The sequence below is a fragment of the Mauremys mutica genome, chromosome 1, assembly GCF_020497125.1.
Source record: "Mauremys mutica isolate MM-2020 ecotype Southern chromosome 1, ASM2049712v1, whole genome shotgun sequence".
Lineage (NCBI taxonomy): Eukaryota > Metazoa > Chordata > Testudines > Geoemydidae > Mauremys > Mauremys mutica.
The window spans coordinates 225,715,392-225,737,296 of NC_059072.1; the positions used below are offsets into that span (position 1 = coordinate 225,715,392).

The 21,905-nt window shown below is 40.8% G+C and overlaps 1 protein-coding gene across 4 annotated transcripts in view; it reads right to left on the bottom strand.

Annotated features, from left to right (window-relative positions):
- CDKL5 (cyclin dependent kinase like 5) overlaps positions 1–21,905 on the bottom strand; it is a 212,252-nt gene that overhangs the window by 82,761 nt on the left and 107,586 nt on the right. The window lies entirely within an intron of this gene.

Genomic DNA, 21,905 nt, shown 5'->3' on the forward strand with positions numbered 1-21,905 from the left:
CCCTGCTCCCTGTCACACTACACACTACACCCCACCCCCCTCTTTTGAAAAGCACGTTGCTGCCACTTGAATGCTGGGATAGCTGCCCATAATGCATCACTCCCAACAGCGCTGCTAATGCTGCAAATGTAGCCACACACCAGCGCTGGTAGCTGTGAGTGTGGCCACACACCAGCACTGGCCCTGCACAGCTGGACGACCAGCGCTGCAAACTACCAGCGCTGCAAACCGTAAGTGTAGCCATACCCTAAGTTAGACACCAAAAGTGCATATTCAGATACATAAAATGAATGGCCTTGTTTTCAAAGGAGTGAGCACCTGCAGCTCCCATTGCTCAGCTGCTCTGAAAGTCAGGTCACTTATTTAGGTAAATGGATTTGGGTGCCTATATTTGTGCATCAAAATTTAAAAATATTAGCTGATGGCCAAGTTTTGCAAGATTGATTAGTGCTTTTGGGTTCCCAACTTGAAACACCTGGAAGGCGAGAGAGGTTTTTGGTACCTCAGCTTGGGCACCCCAAATCACTAGTCACTTTTGAAAATGTTGGCCTGTGTGCTTACCTCAGAACTACAGGTACTTGAAAGAGCCTCTTGAGTAATTTAGTCCTGCCTCTGCACCCAGGAAGGATTCTCATCTAAACTGATCGTCACCACATTGTACCCATTTTATTCCTGAACATCTCTAGTTTATTTCTACTAGAGCATCCCATACCCCCCAAAACATAAATATGCAGTCTATTCACATAGGGCACATACAAATATAAAAGAAAATTTACTTGCTGTCTCATGTATTTGTCTGTGTAGGAAACATGCTGCAAGAAAGTCCCTATGCTACCAATGTAGGAGGTACATCTCTTTTTAAAATGCCAATACTCCAGAGAAGTAACAGCACTTCACACAATCCTGAGGTCTGTCAGTGTACAGGGGCTGAATTAGGGGCCAGCAGCAAAACAGTTAAATCATTTTGGAACTTGTTCATACTTGTTATATTTACAAATGTGAAAACATGCACACAACTAATTATTAAAGCAGAACATAAAGCATCTGCTCTCTGTCCTTCAATGTCACCAAATGTCCACAATATGTGATCCTGAATGAAAACTTTATCCATCTGTAAAAGACTACCATTTATTTCAGTGAGAATTGACTAAGGTCCTTTGAGATCCTTATGAAAGTCATTAATATTAGCAATATTCAATAAAAAAGGCATGGCATATTTATTTTAGAGCTGTTAGTGTGGAAACATTAAAATGCTCAGAGCCAGCTGTTCAGGGAACTCTGCCTTTATGCTTGTTTGAAGCATATAGTGGACAACTTTCTAACTGCAGAAAAAGAACACCCTTGCCCCACCACTGCCCTGAGGCCCCATCCCTTCTTCGAGGCCCTACCCATGCTCACTCCAACCTGCCCTCCCTCACCCTCGCTCACTTGCTCATTTTCACTGGGATGGGGAAGGGGGGTGGCGTGCAGGAGGGGGTGAGGGCTCCAGCTGGGGGTAAGAGCTTGAGGGTGCAGCCAGAAATGAAGGGTTCAGGGTGCGGATGAGTTCCATGCTGGGGTGGGAGATTGGGGTGCAGGAGAAAGTGAGGGCTCTGTCTGGAGGTGAGAGCTCTGCGATGCAGTTAGGGGGGGCTCTGGGCTGGGGCAGGGAATTGGGGTGCAGGAAGGGGCTCCGGGCTGATGCAGTGGAGAGAGAGTGGAGTATGGGCTCTGAGAAGGTGTTTGGGTGCAGAAGGGGGCTCAGGTTGGTGTATGGGAGGGGGTCAGGAGTGCAGGCTCTGGGAAGTAGTTACCTTAAGCAGCTCCTGTGAAGCGGTGACATGTCCGTCCAACTCCTAGGCAGAAGGCTGGCCAGGGTGCTCTGCTGCGCACTTCCCCCACCCACAGATGCCACCATTGCAGCTCCCATTGGCTGCGGTTGCCAGCCACTGGTAGCTGAGGCCAGCGCTCAGGGGCAGCACGCAGAGCCCCTGTGGCCAGCCATCCACCGAGGAGTCGGAGGGACATGTCACTGCTTCCAGGGAGCCGCACGGAGCCGGGCAGAGAGCCTGCCAACCCCACTGCTCTGCCAACTGGAATTTTAACAGCCAGGTCAGCGGTGCTCACCAGAGCCACCAGGATCTCTTTTCAACTGGGTGCTCTGGCCACCCTAGGAAGCACCAGGCATGTTGTTCATTCTATGTGAAAACAAAATAAATAATCATGTGGCAATAAATTCATTCTGTGATCATCATACATGACATTTATACCAAATCTGGCAAGTGTTATGCTGTGCATTGATCTTAATGACGGACTATGGCCTCTACATGACCTCACTGAGGAAAGTTAATTTAACAAAAGCAACTCATGTGGAAGTCATTTTTGCTGTTAGTTCCTGATCATATCTCATAGTACATTGTCCTGCCAAAACCCATCCTAAATATACTGGCCTAATTTGAAAGCTCATGCGTTACGTAAGTCCAGCTGAAATAAGACAACTGATCAAGGAAGAGCTCTGCTCACCAATTACAGAAAAAAGGGATGACAAAGCTGAGGACAGAATATTGAATTGAATTGTAGCATTCTGAGAAGTTTGTATCTCTCACTTCAAATACAGCCGGGCCCATACATTTGATTATAAATTAATTATTAATTAGTTAAGTTAGTCTAACCTAAATTCAGCAAATTGTTCTTACTGGTTGTAATATCACCAATGAGTGACCTCAGTGTCAAAATTCAAATACATCCATCCACCTTGTAAAGCCATCTTTATGCAAAACCAAAGTTATTCATGGAGACTGCTCTGCTGACTGTTAATGTACACTTTGAATAATTATTTAAAGCACTGTTCTGAGAAAAAAGTAAACATGTACTTAGGCTCCAATGTAGCAAAGACTTTTGCACATGCTTAACTGTATGTACTGAGAGTAGTCCCATAGCACTCAATGAGACTATTCACAGTACAAAGAGCACATGCTTGACTCTTTGCAGGGTCTTTATTCCACTTTCAGCATTGCTCACCAAAAGACATTGGTTTTCAAATGAGGGACTTTTTCATGCATACTATCTGGAAATTATTTTATTAATATATGTCAACAGGTTAAGAAGTTCAATCTATAGTTACATTTAACAAATTTTCATCCGGGGAACCTTTTTACTTGTATTGTTTATAAAATAATTTAGTTTTATCATGATGAAGTAATTAAAAATGAGCATGTAACAAATTGCCTCTGTCTTATTGTTTAGGATTTTGAGTAAAATGATGAAATATTTTTAAGAGAATTACTACATAATTCATAATTAAATAATTTTAAAACAAGAACACAGTAGAAATGGGAACTAAACAGCAAGATATTTGAAGAACTGTATTGATAATGTCTTTTCTCCTTGAGAATTAACTTTTCTTTATCTATCTAGGTTTTTAGGAACCATTACTCTATTGTGAACTGTGTGATCTACCTTAGGTATTAGCTTGCTGCACACGTTGCAGAAGACCCAGTCCCTCAAGAATAAATGCAGTATTTTCTATCATAGTAAGTCCTCATAATCCAATCAATGGACAATCTAGTCTAGTATCCGGCCTCTGGCTGCATTAGTACATCAGGGGCTTCGAAGGTTTTCAAGAGGGAAAAAAACCACCTAATGAGGGCTGTGATGCAGGGAATGGAATCGGGGATACCTTTTTGACCTCTACAAGTATCAGTTTATACTTTGCAGCATGAAATTTGAGTCCATTCATCCATTCTTATCTTAGCTATATTTGTCAAAATATATAGCCACAGTATTTAATTTTATAACATTATGAGGACATGAAAGCTATAGTTGACCTATATATATAGACCATAATGCAGTACTTAAACTCCTGTTAACATCAGTGGTGCCTTCAGCTATCACACAGACATCTATATATCATCCAATTGCAACTATTCAGCATTATACAAAACTACAGGAAAAGTACAAATTTATAATAAATTATGCAACTAAAGATAAATGCTGCTGAATACACTTGACTTTCTATTTGCAGGAAAGTGAAGGTCAGATGCGAATTGGCTGCTCATAGGCCACGAGACCATGGGTGAGATCTATGAAGAGACTGAGGTTTTGCAATGATGAGTGTCCTGCTCCTAACTCTTAGGTGCCTAGGACATCACAGGAGCAACACTGTGATCCACAAAGCCAATTTAGGCACCTAGACTCCCTATACTGTGAATGGAGAAAGATAGGTACCTAGGAATGGGATTCACAAGAGCCAACATGCTAGGCAGGAAGCCATCTAAGTCAGTCAATGGGAGATGCTGATCAGGGGTATGTGCTAAGCCCTGACCCTTTCTCGGAGATAGGCACCTAAGTCCGGGCTGCAGGGAGCTTTGTGGATTCCACCCTGCATGACCAGGACAGAGTAGTCATGCTTCCTCTCTAGTGCAGTCACCCAACATCTCTCTAATGCCACTTCAATGCAGGCAGATTGTCAGTTCTGGGGTTGCCTTTCCCTGTCTCAGCAGAAAGGGGGGAAACTTGGTTTGGCAAACAAAGGAATGGACCAGCTCCTGGGAGGGGGATGAGCTCATGCTCATACATACTGTGGCCAAGCTCTTTCTTGTGCCTCCATGTGAATGTGGATGTTTGTCTCAAGGAGGGACTCCTCTGCCTCCTACTGGCCAGGTGTGGCGGGGGGGCAATTAGTGGAGCCAGCTAGTACTCTCTGTTCTCTCTCTGAATGTAAAGCAATCCTGCACCTAAGAACTATCTTGTTGCTACTGCTGCCCTCCCACCCTATACTTGAGGCATACTGAGCTGTGTTTTTAGGATGGTGCGAGTCTGACTAATTGCCTGTTTTGGGGATCAGAAAATTATTTTTTCCAGTTGCCGCAAATAAAGAGGGGTCTGGAGGGTTTTTTGGCTTCCTTGCAGCGTTGTGCAGTCACAGTTTAGGTTAGAAGGAGTAAGAACAGGAATTTTAATGTGAGGACATAATATAGAAATGTTTAGTTCATTACAATTTGCAGCCAGTGTTGAATGCAGATAAAGGCTAAAAGGGCCATCAAGACCTTGGATATGTCGGCGGGGGGGGGGGGGGAAAGAGAGAAAAGGTGGTTATTCTTCCTGTAAATAGGGTTGCCAAGTCTCCAGGATTGTCCTGGAGTCTCCAGGAATTAAAGATTGACATAATCTTTAATTGAAGATCATTTGATGAAACCTCCAGGAATATGCCCAACTAAAATTGGCAACCCAGCTGTAAGGAGAAGGGGAGATCTGAAGTCTTCACAGACTGAGAGGCAAGGAAGAAAACTGAAAAGCGAGCTGAGTCCTAGGTTATGTTTAAGAAGGTCCTCCACTAAGTATTGGTTACATGGTTTGAGCCCGTTAATCCCACACTGACCGTAATTAAATGTCTGGTACATCAGAGGGGGTGAACAGATAACGATGGGGAAGGAGGCTAAGTTAATACAGTTGTGGCCTGCTGCTTAAATCAACCTCTGTGCCTGCATGTCCTCTTCAATGGTGGGGAGTAAGGCTGAGGATTGCATCTGCTGAGTTCTGCACATGGTGCATGCCTGGAATCTATGATCAAAAATCATTTTTCTGATCATTGGTGCAGGATCCCTATTAGAGGAGTAAAGTTCTGGAACAGCCCTCCAATAGGAGTGAGGCAGGGCAAAAAACCTAACTGGCTTCAAGACTGAGCTTGAAAGTTTATGGAGTGGCTGGTATGATAGGACAGCCTACAATGGCATGTGGCCCATCAGTGACTGCCAGTGGCAAAAATCCCCAACAGCTGGAGATCGGACACTAGATGGGGATGGTTGTGAGAATTCTTTCCCACGTATCTGCCTGGTGGGTCTTGCCCATATGCTTAGGGTCTAACACAGGGTTTCTCAAACAGGGGTCACCGCTTGTGTAGGGAAAGCCCCTGGCCGGGCCGGGCCAGTGTGTTTACCTGCCCGTCCGTGGCTCCCACTGGCTGCAGATTGCTGCTTCAGGCCAATGGGAGCTGCTGGAAGCAGTGGCCAGTAAGTCCCTCAGCCCACGCCGTCTCCAGCAGCTCCCGTTGGCTCAGAGCAGCGATCCGCAGCCACTGGAAGCCACGATCGGCTGGACTTGCGGACAGGGCAGGTAAACACATCAGCCCGGCCTGTCAGGAGCTTTCCCTACACAAGCAGCGACCCCTGTTTGAGAAACCCGGGTCTAACAATGCTATATATGGGGTCTAGAAGGAATTTTCCCCCAGGGTCAGATTGAAGTCTTTAAACCATGATTTGAGAACTTTAGTAACTCAGCCAGAATTTAGGGGTCTATTACAGGAGTGGTTGAGTGAGGTTCTGTGGCCTGCAAGGTGCAAGAGGTCAGACTAGATGATCACGATGGTCCCTTCTGACCTTGAAGTCTATGAATCTAGATCAATTTCCTAGTCCCAAATCATTTGTATGCTTCTACCCAAGCAAATCATGAAACATTACAACTGAAAGCACAGGTGTCACCTCATTTCTTATTCACTGCTAATTATGTAAAATTTCAATTGTGTCAGCAACCTTAAATTTAATTTGTTTCCTTCAGCTGGTTCCTAGAAAAGTCCCTAATGTCAATGGTGCAACTAATCAAGGAGTACAGTTTTACTCAACATAAGAAAGGGTGGCAGAATCTGTGGCCATTTTTTGTCTGGATAGAGAAACATATCCTACCACCTTAACTTCTTTCTCTGACATGTCACACCTGACAAGCTGAGTCTCATGTCAGGATTGACAGAAAAGTCCTAGATTTAAAAAGAAACAATATAAACATGTTTTAATGGAGTAAAACAAGTTTCTCTATGTATCAAGGACCCATCTGTTAGCTCCGACCTCAGGCACGGAGCAGGAAACAAGTCCTTAAAAAATATAATTAAGATGATGTATTTCAGAAAACAATTTATTTTGCTATAATGCTAGTACCTCGGAGTATGTGTTTTAGTAACTACGCCCCAAAGTTATTACTGTTTAAAAACTACTCAGACATAAAGGCTATTTAGAAAATATAGGACAGAAGGCTGAGAAAAAATCTCAAGTGCTAATGGCAAGATTTCTTCTGGCTGTCTGATAAAGCTTAGAGTTGCTGCAACCTTTTAAAAGAAATGTACTGTTGGTGCAGTTGAAGAAACTTCCCTTCCCCCCCGTCTGTGAATGAATTAAAAACAATATATAAAATGTGAAGATATATGATGTTGCCTGATACAGTAGAGAAAAATAGGGAACTTGATGGACTCTAATACAGTGATTAAATGAAGTTATATGTATCAAAGGGAAATCAACTATCAGTGAAACAGTCTGGGCAAAACAGTGTAAACTTTAATGGCAGGGCAATCCCACTAGGGAGGAAAAAACAAGTTGCTTTCACATTGATTTCTTTTAGTTTAGTGACAAACTGAAGAAGTAAGGTTAATGTATCCAATCAAGCTTATGCTATCCAGTAAGTGAAATAAACCTGTGCTGAGGCAGAAAATAAAAGGAACTGAAAACCAAATTATGTCTTTATAAGGACACTTGATCACAGAGTGGAATAATCAGAAATGGTAACTGTGATTAATAATGTGCAGATTCAGCCCATTCAATAATACCAAGGACCTACCACTGTTGTTAAAACAAGAACAACAGAAATGGAAGATTTATACAGCTGTTCTGCAGAACAACAGTTCTTGAAGTGGCTTTGCATTCTATAATTAAACAGTTAAAATATGTTTAAAGAGAATAAAATAATTTATATAAAGTTCTTCCATATTCTATTAACTTTAAACTGGACATTTCCACAGCTAGCAGAGAGTTGATGGAGGAAAATGCAACCTGAGCAAGCATAATTGCAAAGTTGGCCCAGGAATGCAGTGAAGAGGGGCCCAATGAAACCGACTTCTGGAGATAAGAGACCAAAATAAACCAGATAGTGTTCAAGGTATGTCCCAAGACAGTTGGACCAACAGCTATGGCCAATTTGTCTTATATAAGCTGTTCTGACAAGATATGTTGCACAAAGAGACTGGAAAATTCCAGCCTCAGTTGCCAGTACTCAAAAGGTGATGCCTCATTCCATGACTGGATAGTGAGAGGGGACAACTCTTCTTCGGAAGACATATGGATTGCCATCTGATTGGTCCATACTAGAACTTCCAAGAGGAGGAACCAAGTTGGACTACCTAGCAGAAATGGGATAAAACAGCCTGTCTCCTTCAGCACATCACTTCGTGAAAGCCAAAATACACCTGAAAGGGAGAAAACTGAGTCCTGGGCCTGCCACCTGGGAGTCTTCCTAGTGACATCAAGTACCTATCTCAGATGTAGGCATCTTTAACGGTCTGTATTTTCCAGTAATTTAGGGTTGCCCACTAGCGCACCAGGAGAAAACAACTGCGTTGTTCTTTTGTGACAGGTTGTAAAGACTGTTGTAAAGGAGATTTGAGACAGAAGTTACTGTTGTTAACTAAGATTGTAGAACACTGTACACATGTCTACCATAGTTAACGGTTTCATCCTGCCCTCCAAGTTCTAGATGTATACAGACATAAAACAGACCAAAGTGCACATGCTTCTTGAACTGCACTCAGTCTATACAGTCTGTTATAAAAGTAGGAGTTTATCTTAGGTAGTTAGGAGTGTTAGTCAGATACTGGGGTTAATATAATTTGTGGAGAAGTAGGTTAAAAGAGTTGACTACTTTAGATTATTGGGAAGGAGATGTTGGTGAACTGACATAAGAAATTGACCAAATTGTTTTATGCTTTATTTTAGGACTGGTTTCTTTCCCCATCTCACTCCCTATTGTGTTAGCAATATAGGAGTCGATAGCCCATTGGCACAAGTGAGGCCCTATTCTGATGGACGCATGGTCTAAAATGTAAACACAGTTCACCTTCCCAGCATAGTGATTGAGTATAGAGTAGAACCTCAGAGTTATGAACACCAGAGTTACGAACTGACTAGTCAGCCACACACCACATTCGGAACCGGAAGTATGCAATCAGGCAGAAGCAGAGACCAAAAAAGGGGGTTTCTAAAAACCTCAATGGTTATATCGACCAATTTTCTCGTTTATGTTAGCCAAATCATAGTCAATACTAGTTTATCGTCTTATCTCCTGTACTATTAGTTGCTGTTAAGGTTATTTAATAAAACTCTATAAAACTCAATTCAACTCTCAAGTCCTTTTCTTTAGTTAAGCAGCCAAAATTAAAATGGTACAGTAATCAGTTAAGCAGTTTTTAACTAAGGTTTGTTTTATAGCTTATCTTTTTTACAGTGCCATACAGGCCACTGGCTTCAGGTCAGAAATCTTAAATCAGAATAGTGTAGGTCAAAAAGGTAAATATTAATGCCACAAATGTCAAGTCAAATTATGATGCAATGAATTTATTTTCTGAGGCAGCTAACAAGCTGCAGTAAATCTTAGGTACCATAACTGTACACATGAAAGTATTCCGGAAAGATAAATATGAAGTCTAAAATCTCCAAGTTTGTTCCATTTTTCTTTAAAGAATAGGCATGGATTCAGTGTTTCCCCCTATACTGCAATGGTCTTTCTTAACTTTGCATTTTTGCTTTAAATGGTACAAGAACACTCTTTTTATGCACATATCAGGAGAAATTAATTAAATGCTGAAGGAAAGAAAATGCTCTTTCTGCATATTATTGCAAGCATATTACCACCACCACCCCCTGCACACACTATGGCTTTTATACTAGCAGCCATGAGAAAACAAGAGAAGAGGTAATCCATTTCACTTTCCTCAGAATTAGAAAGCAATGTGTGCTCTGACTTTCCAATTACTTGCACATATTGTGGGTGGAACTGGAAAGCACTGATAGAGTTCAATACTGATTAAACAGAGTGAATCTTTAAAGTGACTAACTGAGGGAAGAGGTTGTATATAGAAGGAGTGACAAGATTAGGAATAGAGATTATCATGGGTAGATGTTTAACATGTTGCACAGAGAGATAGCTGTGACACACCCATCAATGTTAATAGGAGTTTCACCAATCATACTCCATGCATCACACTGAACATTTACACAAAGTTATAAATATAGATTTAACACATGACATGGCATGTATTAGCGGTTGATTAATTCACATCTTGGATATGTTGAAGCATGAGTTTGCAGGTCAAGAATTAACTACATTTTTAGTTTCTGCAAGAAAAGTGGAATCAGAATTATTGCACAAGAGACATATTTGTTACCCATAAAATTTAATTCATAACATAAAAACAGCTTGCAATCTCACTTAATTTCCACTAACTAGGATTACATATGGCCCATTTACTTTGTCACAAAATAGCCAAAAATTAAAAATAAATGAACCAAGAAACCCTTCCCTCTATTCCCCACCCTCACCCCAACAACAGAACTCAGTCAAAAATATCTTCCTGATCCAATGGCCTTTCTAAACAAAACCAGTGCTGCATGTGATTTTTCTGACCTATGCAAATATTGTATTTTTGCAACAATAAAATGCGCAGGACTGACCTGTCAATTATCTCACAAATAACCTAATGAAAAATTTAAATAATGAAAATTAACCAGTGTCCCTACATCAGCCTCACCAAAGTCCTACAGTACCATTACAATAAGGGGATGAAATTATTTACCCTTTATAAAGAAATGCTCATCATGAAAGCTGTAATTTTGGCAAATAAAGATATTTGAAAAGATTTGCAAAAAAAAGGTGAATACACCTTATCTGAAAATTCAGACAGAATCCAGTTGCCTACATGTTACCACTTTTTTCCTCCCTTCTTGACCATTTTAATTTGATACATTAATTTTTCCATCCATCATCACTACATCCCAAACTATAATCTGACCAGTACTAACACAGGGGAGTGTTTCCTTTTTCCAATTTCCAGTTAATAAAAGAAGTGCTACTAATAATAAATGTTACTAAAGATTCAGGTTCTTGGAAGGCCACATCATTAACTGGACCTAAATGAATCACTCATGCGTCTTTGGGAAGACTGTTTACAGATCTGATCTGTTTTCCTGCCTCAATAACTTTGTGCCCTGGACAATACCACATATGAATAAAGTTTTCTATCTTTTCTCAACACCTCAGTTATTGGTTGTTTTATAAAATTCTTTTAAGTTTCACTGGAGCATCTTAAAACAGAGGATTCACAAAAACTAGAGAAGAGATTTTCCAAAAACAATTAAGGGATTTAGGAGTAAAAATCCAATGGATTTTCAAAGGACTTGTGATCCTAACTCCCTCAGCAGCTTTCAAAAATTGCTAAACCCCAAATCACTAGCCCTTCCTCAATGTACGTTTTTCCTCCATCTCTTGAGAAAGACGGAATTTTCCTTTATGTCCTTAATGAGCAAATATGTATACATTAAATGACAAAACACAACGTTAATACAGAGTTGAGGTTGCTTGGTGGTATATCATCCCCGTGGCAGAAAGCAGAGTTGAGCAAAACTCAAACTTCTGAAAACTAGGAAATACAATGTTAAGAGGTTACCCATGAAACCTTATCTCTGCCCTCTTTCAGCAATGACCCAATACGCCCACTTAATGCACATACCTTTACTTTGCAAACCCCACAGTTGCTAAAATGTACAAGCTCTTCACCTCCTCTTGTAATCCCATTCCCTCTCATCCACAGGATTTCATCTGACACTACTAATGGACAGTAAGGTGCGAAGGGATGCAAGGGGAGTTGCACATGCCACTTTCCCTCTATCCTCTTTGAGTAATGCCCCAATATGCACACACAATGCATATACTGCACACTGGCCCATGGCACTTTAATATTCAGGAGGTGCCAGATCCTGGTATATACTCACACACTTAGTCATCGCCCCAGAAAGAATACCACATCTGTACAGTTTTAGACCAACTTCACAGCCTTGTACAACTCCCTTACCCACAGGATACCATACAAATCTACACATTTAACCATCATTAAAGCATTAGAACCCTCTCATATTCCACCTTACTGATGACAATATCCTTTGTACTAAAAGCCCTGTGCCCTGCTGCTGACATAACCCACAAAATTTTGCATAAAAATGATGCATACTTTCTCCCGAAGGTACACATGCGCCTATTCCTCCCTTCCTTCACACCCAAAAGGGTGGAAAACAGATCTCTTTATATCACAATCACTCTCCGTCACACACGTCAAAGTAATCCACACATGTCCTCATATCACAGACAAGCACGCCCAACTACTGCCTCCACCATTTAATGTAGGTACACCTAACACACTGACTGCACCTGGAGAGTATCTAAAGAATTCCCATTGGCTACTGCCAGCTCCCAGGGAACAGAGGGAAGGTGGTGTGGGCAACCTTTTTTTTTTTTGGTCCTTTAATAGTGTTAAATGGAATTCTGTTGGTGAGACTGAATGGGTTGCAAAAGGAGGTGAAGAGCTTTTTACCTCCACCCAACAGTTTACATTGTGAGAATGAGCTATTCTTTGAGTCCAAGGTAATTTGTTAATATTTAATTCTGAACATTCCCATGGCTCTGAATGTCACCCAGAAAAAACACCGGGTCAAGTTGAAGATAATCAATAAAGCTCCTAACTGTCAGACTAAGAATAGTGCTTTACTATTTGAAACCGCCATTCCTCTAATCATGCCAGGTTTTTGTTTCCTCCATATAAGGCATTTGTACAATGCAGTAATCAGAAGTGTTTGGAACATAAAGCAGAGTTTTAAGTAGAATGTTCACTTTGATTACAGGTATCCTGCCTATTCACAGTAAATCAGTGTTGGTCCATCTCTCCCAAGCCTTTTTCAGAATGATCCTAATTTTACCTTATCACGGAAACATATAACTACCAGTATTAATTTGTTGCTGGACTCCAAGATATCTATTTGAACCTTTGGTCAACTGAAATGAAATTTACTGCCTACCAATTGTTCTTCTGACGCTGTAAAGTTTATACCCAACATTTCAGACTTAAGAGAGTCTGGAATAGTGTCAGGGTCCAAAGTTAACTGAACTAAGGATATGCCTACACTGCATTTAAACACCCACAGCTGGCCCATGTCAGCTGGCTCTGACTTGGGGGGGCTCAGGCTGTTTGACTGCGGTGTAGACATTCTGGCTCAGGCTGGAGCCACGGCTCTACAACCCCATAAGTGGGGAGGGTCCCAGAGCTCAGGCAACAGACTGAGCCCAAATGTCTACACTGCTGTTAAACAGCCCAGCGAGCCTGAATCAGCTGACACAGGCCAGCTGCAGATTTTTAATTACAGTGTAGACATACCATAATTCTTTGTTTCCTGAAGGGAACTGAAGGAGTTGGTAAGTGTAGCCTTATTAATTTTTTGGATTAATCTAGGATTATTGATAGACTTGTTTTTTAATATAGTGACATGGGTTAAGAGGTTGGCCTCATAGTTAACTACAGTATCAGGATTATCAGGATGAGAATCATCATTAGGAGTGTCAGGGGGGACCCTAGGAGCACATGAGGAACAATAACCGTAACTGATGGACATTTGAAAACTTGTAAGTACTTTTATTAAGACTCTTACTAAGCAGATAAACAATATCAAAAACACTCCACTACAACAGGAAAGAAAGGGCTAACAATGTCTAGTCCTAATATGGGCATTATTTACACTTCCTAGTAGGGACCCTGAGATATCAACCATTATTCTTATCATCACCAGTGGTTGTCCTCCCTGTCACCTTCCCCTAAGGCATGCAGGCCAGAATACAGCATTTATAGTGTGTTATACGGATGCCCCCAGTACCTTATGCTTATGCATAATGGTTTCAGCCCTTTTTCTTTAGCTGTACTTTTACACCTCACTAATTTCAGGGTGCCTTAGTTTTCTTAGGCTAACTCCTTAGTTTCTCATTAGCATTTATGTCAATGAATTATTATGGTAATACACCGTCACTACAGAATTTCCCCTGATGTTACTACCAGTGATCTTTGGGTATTAACTGATCCATTGCAACATATTTTCCAATTTATTTTTGCATAGTTTTAAGAACATCAGTACTTTAACACATCTTTTACTGTAATCTTATATTTTACTGATACAGGGTTCTCTCGCTGTCAACTAGTCACACCAACCCCTGTTTCAGGCCTGAGACCTTCTATGGCCAAGCTACATATCATACACCTAGAACCTGAAGGTCTTGTATTACAGCCTTATATTACTTATATACCCAATACAAACTTATTGGTGCTCCATACTTCTTAGTTCCACATCCCTTTGGTGTGATCCTTCTCATATTTTACCACTTAAACCTGCAAGTCAAATCTAATCTAATACCAGAGGTGAAAGTAAGCCTGTACAGTGTACCGGCAAGAGACAGTACGCCATGCTGGACTGGACTGGCTTCCGCAGCAGTGATTTAAAGGTCCCAGGGCTCCAGCCATTTAAATCCACATCGGAGCTCAGGCAACAGGGCTCCTGCGGTGATTTAAAGGGCCCGGAATTCCGCAACGGCTGGAGCCCCGGGCCCTTTAATTTGCCCCTGAGCCCCGGGGCTCCCAGTCGCCTCTGCAGCTGGTAGCTCCGGGTGATTTAAAGGCCCCACCTCTTCCGGTTGAGGCCACGCCCCCACTCAGGACTCCGGCGTACTGGTAAGTCCTTTAAGTTACTTTCACCCAATCTAATACCCTTATATTAATTACATAATTATATGATGATGTATATATATTTAGCTTCACAAGTAACACTGTCAGCACATACTGAAATTGTGTCTTGGACATGAGCTATTCTTTTTACTTCAGTACTTATTGTAGCATATTCTTTCGGTATGGTGGATCCATGCCCAATGAAAAAAGCAGGAAGAAAGACCATTTCTGGATGGTACCTCTAGAAGTGTAAATTTCTAACATGTATCCATTAATCTTCACCCTACAGCAGGCTGTAAATATAGTGATTTTATTAATCTGAGATGGTCGTATTCAATTCCCTATTGTTCTGAAACTGCCATCAGTAATCCAACTCTACTTGATCAAGGCTCTATAAAAATCTAACACTAGCAACTTACGTGGGTCTGCCTTTGATCAGGCAGATCTGCCTGTGACAGAGAGCCTGTCTGATCTGTATGTATATGCTTAAGCAGTGTTTTAATTTATTAGCCAAAACCAGAAGTCAGGAGGGGAAGACAGGTGCGGCTCAATCCAAAATTGCCCTGTTCTGTACACTCCCCATGAAGCTATAATACTGGCCTCTGTTGGAGGCAGGATATCGGGCTAGATGGACCATTGGTCTGACCCTGTATGGCAGTTTTTATGCAATATTTGTACATGGTTTAATAGGGAAATAGGCCACTAATAATAATAATGCACTACTGAATGATATCTGGACAGATGCTTTATCTGTGATAGCTATCCTTATCTGTTTTTGTTTTATGATTTTTAACTTGCCTAGAATCAAGAAAGAAACTGTTGATTAATACTGTCTGCTCTTGATGTAGAGCATATATGGACACTATACTAAATATTCTTCACAATAAAATTTCTTCTACCTGCCTTTCTTGTCTGCGGTCTGGAGATGGGGGAAAGAGAAGTATACTGCTATCTTGTTTATACTATTCCAAATCTGAATCTAGCCTTATGTCACTAACTGCAACCAATATATTTAGTCCTCAGAGCAGCTGATGGGGTCAGTTCCTTGGTTTTATTTGGGAATCTCTTTCTACTTCGGCTTTGATGGCCTGCCACACAATTTCCCCTTACTCCTCTGGTGTCTCCCCTGGCAACTCATTATGTCTTTCCTCAAGTAGACAGAAGGATCATAGAACTTTTTTTCCCTTTTTTAGATCTTTAACAAAGGTTATTTTTTCTGGCAGAGAATCAGTTTGAGTGGGAAATCCCATCTGTATTTTATATCTTCAGTTCCTTCTTCCATTTCTCTATGCACTCATCATATTGCAGGAGTTATTTGCTTCTATATCTGGATTTTGCTCTATAGTCTTTGTTGTTGATAGGAATACAGTTTTATGATTATATCCCTAGGGTGATTCCATGAATTGGTAGGGAGAAAGCTCTGAGGGCACAGTCTGCTACGACTTCATCTTTTTTGCTCAGATTTTAAAGCTCTTTAATGATATGCTGTACTAATAGAGCAAAAGCACCTCAACCTTCAGAGGGGCTCCTTTTATTTCCCATTAGTCCTTTTTAACATGATTCTTATATCATTTTACAGATCCCATCTTGTCCCTGTCTCTAACTTCTTGAAACCATGCCACAGATTCAATATCACATCATCATTCTTTCCTACTCCAGTTTCAACTATGCTGACCCTCTCACTGAGGTCAGCCACATCCTTTTTTATGACCAGCATCTTGGGGTAAGTATCAGCTCAATGCCTTGATCTCTGTTAGAAGTTCATTCATCTCATTTTGTGAAGAAAAAAAAGAAAATACCCTCTCTGCCTGAGGCAGTCTGCACAATATCTTGCCTGCCTCATGGACAAATCCCTCTGAGCTGCCAGACTACCATTTTACTTTCCTAAATATTTAAGGCTTGGATTCCTTTTGGGAATAGTCATAGGATCCTTTCTGGATGTTTAAGCAACAGATTATGACTCAGCGCTAAGCAGCAACACAGGAAGATAGATACAACCCCATCACGGTGCACATGCTTAGTTTCTCCTCATCGCAGCTCCGGGTGTAGGAGGAGGAAAAGCAGGGCTGCACATCTGGTACTACACTACAACAGGTGGGTGGAAAGTGAGCCTATAAGATCAGGGCTTGGATACCTGAACTCATTAGCTTCAGGAGCTGAGACAGTGTGAAGGCAGGGGGAGGCAGTTTGGTCCAGGGGGGCCAGACATCCTGATTTTATAGGTTCATCCCAATTTTGGGGTCTTTTTCTTATATAGGCTCCTATTACCCCCCACCACCATCCCGATTTTTCACATTTGCTGTCTTGTCACCCTAAGGGGGTGAAGCACTGGACTTGGGAGACCCACTTCCTATGCCTGGCTCTGCCACTGGCATAGTGGGTGATCTCAGGCAAATCATTCCGCAACTCAGTACCTCAATTTCTCTATCTAGGAAATGAGGATGATACTTAACTGTGGTAAAGCTCTTTGAGAAAGTGCTATGAGAGTGAAGTATAATTCTTGTTATTATAGTATTTAAGTGCTTCAAACACATTAATTATTTTCATAACTCCTCTGTGAGGAGATGGGGAATTATCCCCATTTTATAAATGGGAAATGGAAGCACAGAGGTCCAGATTTTTAAAGTTATTTAGGCTTTGCTGCATTCATGCTGCAATGCCTACATTTTATTTTAAAAGGGGATTTAGGCATTAAAGTGCCCAAACCCCATTAACAGTCAACTAAGTTTAAAAGGATCCATTAATTTCATGTACCTAATCTGAGACACAGAGGACCTGATTTTTCAGAGTACTCTGAACTTGAAGTGCTATATATACACACATTTTAAGCACAGCTCCTGCTGACTTTAGTTGCAGCTTTAAGTGCTCAGCACTTTGGCTGATATGACCTCACAGTATTAAGTCAGTCACCAGACAATGAGGAACATACAATTAGTGATCACCTCTGAAAAGTCACACAAGACTGCTATCGCAAAGACCGAGATAGAATTCAATTCGCCGAGGCAATATTCAACTGTCTTAACCATATCTCTGCAACTCCCTGCCTCATTTACTGTACACCTTCCAACTTCTGCAACAAATGAACCAGGGGTCATACAGACAACAGCCTTATTCACTACGCAACCGTGATTCATCCCAGAGCAGCTCCGCTCTGTGTAGGACATACACGTCATTTTTAATACTATTTTTATTTTAATTTCAGATACATTATAGCAACTCTATTGGTATGTTTCAAGTTCCACTGTTAGATCAATTAATACCGTCCTCTAAATCAACTGGGTTGTGTTCTCAGCACTAAAGCTACTAATAAACAAAATAGTCTCATCTTTGCTGCTGAACAAGAAAGAATATCAACCTCGCCAACATAGTTGTTCAGCGTCAACATTGCTATCACATCCCACAAGGCAATCTGCCACAGTTAGCATAAGAAGAGGTTGACTTCAGAAATTCTAATCTTCTCTTAAGTGTTGCAACACCCTACAAAGACATTAAACTGGTTCTAAAAGTTTGTCTCACAGAGCAGCATTAAGATGATTTGCTACATTCCCACTGTAATGAACATAGCTCTATGATTTTGAATCAAGTAAGCACTATTAGTGTTCATGTCGCGCTTCCCGTCAGTACCCAGCTCAGGCTGGGGAAGTGAATGATCCAATCAGCGGACCAAATTTGGTGATAAATCCTGGTCACATGTCACTTGAGGCACACTGCTCATACCCTAAGAACTTGAATGTTTTACACAGATAAGAAAATACATGTTAAACTTATTGGGTCTCCTTCTCGCTGTATTTTTCCATACTGGTGCCCATCAAAAAAACCGTTTTATATGTTTTTAAACAGTTGAACAAGTATCAGTTGAACAATGATAAGATAATATTTAGTGGTGGCAAAAAATAAATGAAGTGCCAATAATAGAACTGTTCTGAGTGGAAAATAGCCTGGTGACACTGGATTGTTTCCTCAGTTGCAGAGTTGCTTGGAAGCAGTGGTTTTCTAACTAGTATGTGTATAAGATCACTCAGATTTGGACTAAGCTGTCAGATAATCAAACAATATGTAGGAGGTATGGACTGGAGACAGGGATAAACGTTCTCTCTATTTCAGTTTTGGCCAGTGTTAATTAAGATCTGAAAGTGTTTGAAGTGCTTTAGGCTTCCACCTGTGAACCCATGACCTTTTTGGTTGGTAAAATCCATTCAAGAGACAGTGGGTCCACTATTGGTTCAACTGGATTTTAAAACTCCCTTTTCCCCTCTGCTTTACTTATATCACCTTCTTCTACCCGTCTGTCAGTTTCTCACATAAACATCTCCATGCCTTCCCTTAAAGATGGAATACCATCCATTAACTGTTCCAAGACACACACTACCATGACAAACCTATATGCAGTCAACTAAATTAATGATGGGTAGATTGAGGGAGAACTGGAATTTTATTATACAAAAGTAAACATTTTATGTGTATGTCTGTACCCCACTTCCCCCATCCTGCATGTGTTGCTTGTTGCCTTAAATTGTAATATATTGTTTGTACATAACCTAGCACAATGGAGGTCCTGCTCTTAATTGGGACTTTCCATGTGCTATAGTAATAAATATAATTTGAGAAATTTGTCAATTTTTTTCTTTCAAAAAAGTAAGATGCCAGCTTTCCTTCAGGAAGCAGTTGTTAAACCCTTACTCAAACTCTTTCAATTCCAAGATCATCATTCATGCCCGCAGGCACTGCGGTGGAACCCCCAAGGCAAGCGGAAAAGAGGCCGCCCAAGAAATACCTGGCGACGCGACCTTCAGGTTGATAGCAAAAAAATGGACTATACCTGGAACCAGCTAGAGCGAATGGCCCAGGATAGAAGACTCTGGAGATCTGTGGTTGGCAGCCCATTCCCAATTCCAAGAACCTCACCAGTTATCTTCTTGTTGGTAATCTTTATTTTTTAATAGAAGATTGATGAGGTTGTGGTAAGTTAATTCAGGTACTATACGGATTCTCAAAATCCTTGGACTTTATCAATTTGGTCTTAGGTCTAGGTGCTACACCAGAAACCACACTGGTCATATTGGCCACGGGTTCCTTGCTAGTCATGAACAAGAAAAAGTATAATCAATGATTAGATAACCAACACCAGAAACAGTGTGTCCATCCTTCTCCCAGCGGCTAGACCACATAAGAGGTTTGAGGGTCTGCTAGTGCTTCTAGGCAAAGAACTGAGACCAAGATCCTGAAAGGTATTTAGGTGCCTAACTCACATTAGGCACTTAATTCCCATTGAAATGAAATACCTTTGAAGATCTGGGCCTCACTCTTTTAGCTAAAAGAGTACTGGCTCATGCTTTTACAGTTACTGCTCAAAGGTTCAATCCCCACTGACATCTCCTGTCCAGGAGTTAATCACAATTAGTTTCAATTGGCTACTTTAGATAAGTTTGATCACAAAACAGTGCAACACTTTTGAACTCTGGCAGGAATAGACAGCCAGCTCTAAAAGCTCCTTTTCATCACATCTCAACAGTGCAACATTAGCTTTCCCAAATCAGGTCAAAAGGACAGCTAGGTAGATGAAGCTCAACCCAGATTTGATGGTGGATCCATGAACAAAGACTCTAGAGAAGGTGGAAATTATGTCCTACACTTCATAGGATTCCAAGGCCAGATGGGACCATTGTGATCATCTAATCTGACCTCCTGTTTAACACAGACCATAAAACTTCCCCACAATAATTCCTAGAACATAGCTTTTAGAAAAACATCCAATCTTGATTTTAAAATTGACAGAACAGCTTCAACAGAAGAGCTTTTTGCCATGCATTAGCTAATTTAAAAAAACCTAGTTTAGGGATCGGGTCAGATAGCCACCTCAGAGTAAAACAGCAGCAACCGCTGCTGCCTAAAGTGTTTTATCCCCCTCAACTCACCTACAACTCATAAGGCAATTACAACTTTTCCAGTCAGGTGCAGGCCTCACCACAGCTATTTACATTTTTATCACCTCAAGGTTGGATAAATGTAATGAGATACACTTTGGCTACACCTGCATAGAACATAGCTGCTGTTTAGGTTGTGTTTTCAAAGGATGCTCCCACTCTGCTTCCTGAACTTTCTGCTCTTTCTCCTCATACAATTCAAGCTCTTTATGGCTTCTCCAGAGCAGAGCAGAGCTCAGCTCAACTGAAGTGTTTGTAGTAACAGCCCTTAGACTTCAGTGACTTTATGCTGACAGGTTTTCAGGGAAGTCTTGTGGATTTAAAATGCAGTCCATATGCTGGTCTGCCAGAGTTCTTCCAGACATGCCACAAGGCTTAACTATTTAGACACTTGAGCCAAAGGTGGTGTTTGGGAAGGCTTGCAAGTTCTTTCTGGAAACAGGGATTTTGAGCCCTTTAATTTATACTGAGCAAATTTGTTATTGCTTACTATTGAAAATAATTTTGTTACTGCAGATTATTTTAGGGTAATTAATATATTATATAAATAAAAATCCTTAAATTTATGTATATGTATATAAAAATTAAGAAAGGCACCAGTTAAGTATTACACTTCACTGTATTTCTTAGTCTAAACCAAACAGAGATGATGCCAAAAGACAAAGTTCCTTCAAGAAAAGACTGCCTTCAGTTACATCTGTACAGCTCCAAGCATTCTGTTGGCATTCAATAATAATGTCGACCTTAGGCAACATAAAATCTAAGTTTATTGGAATTTCTAACCATTGAGATTTACAGCATCTGTGTTTATTTCATTATATAGTACTGCAGACATGGTATTTGTTTTTATTAGTCTGAATTTTTACTACACTACAATAAAGTAGTGTGCTTTTCAAGCTCTGGGTCCCATCAACAATATTAAAAATATTAACAAGATGGATCCATCAGTTACCTAAAATTAAAATAAAATAGCCTAGAGATAATTAACTGATCAACATTCCCACACAGCCTCCACCGGAGTTCTACACCACTGCTTCCCAGGTCCAACCATCTTTCATCTCCTTAAGGGAGAAAAATGCAGGCCTTGTGGTGTGTATTGAATGTTAAACTCAGTCTCATTATTGCTGAGAGGGGAAGAGGATTCCAAAGATCCAGGACTCTAATGAAGAACTGTGTAGATGGTTTCTGCACCTTTGCCACTTGCTACACTTAATTTGATAGAATAAACACATTCTGTGCATGAACAAACTATTTTCATGCAACTTTAGTCCTCGGCCAAATATTTTCAGGAATATTAAAGACATATACATTAGTGAAAATTGCATTCATGGTGAGCTTGAAGTTAGAAACTGGAGTTATCCAAACACACAAGTACTTTAAAACTATAAATATACTCCCACAAAAATGGTAAACAGAATTTTGTCTTATCTATA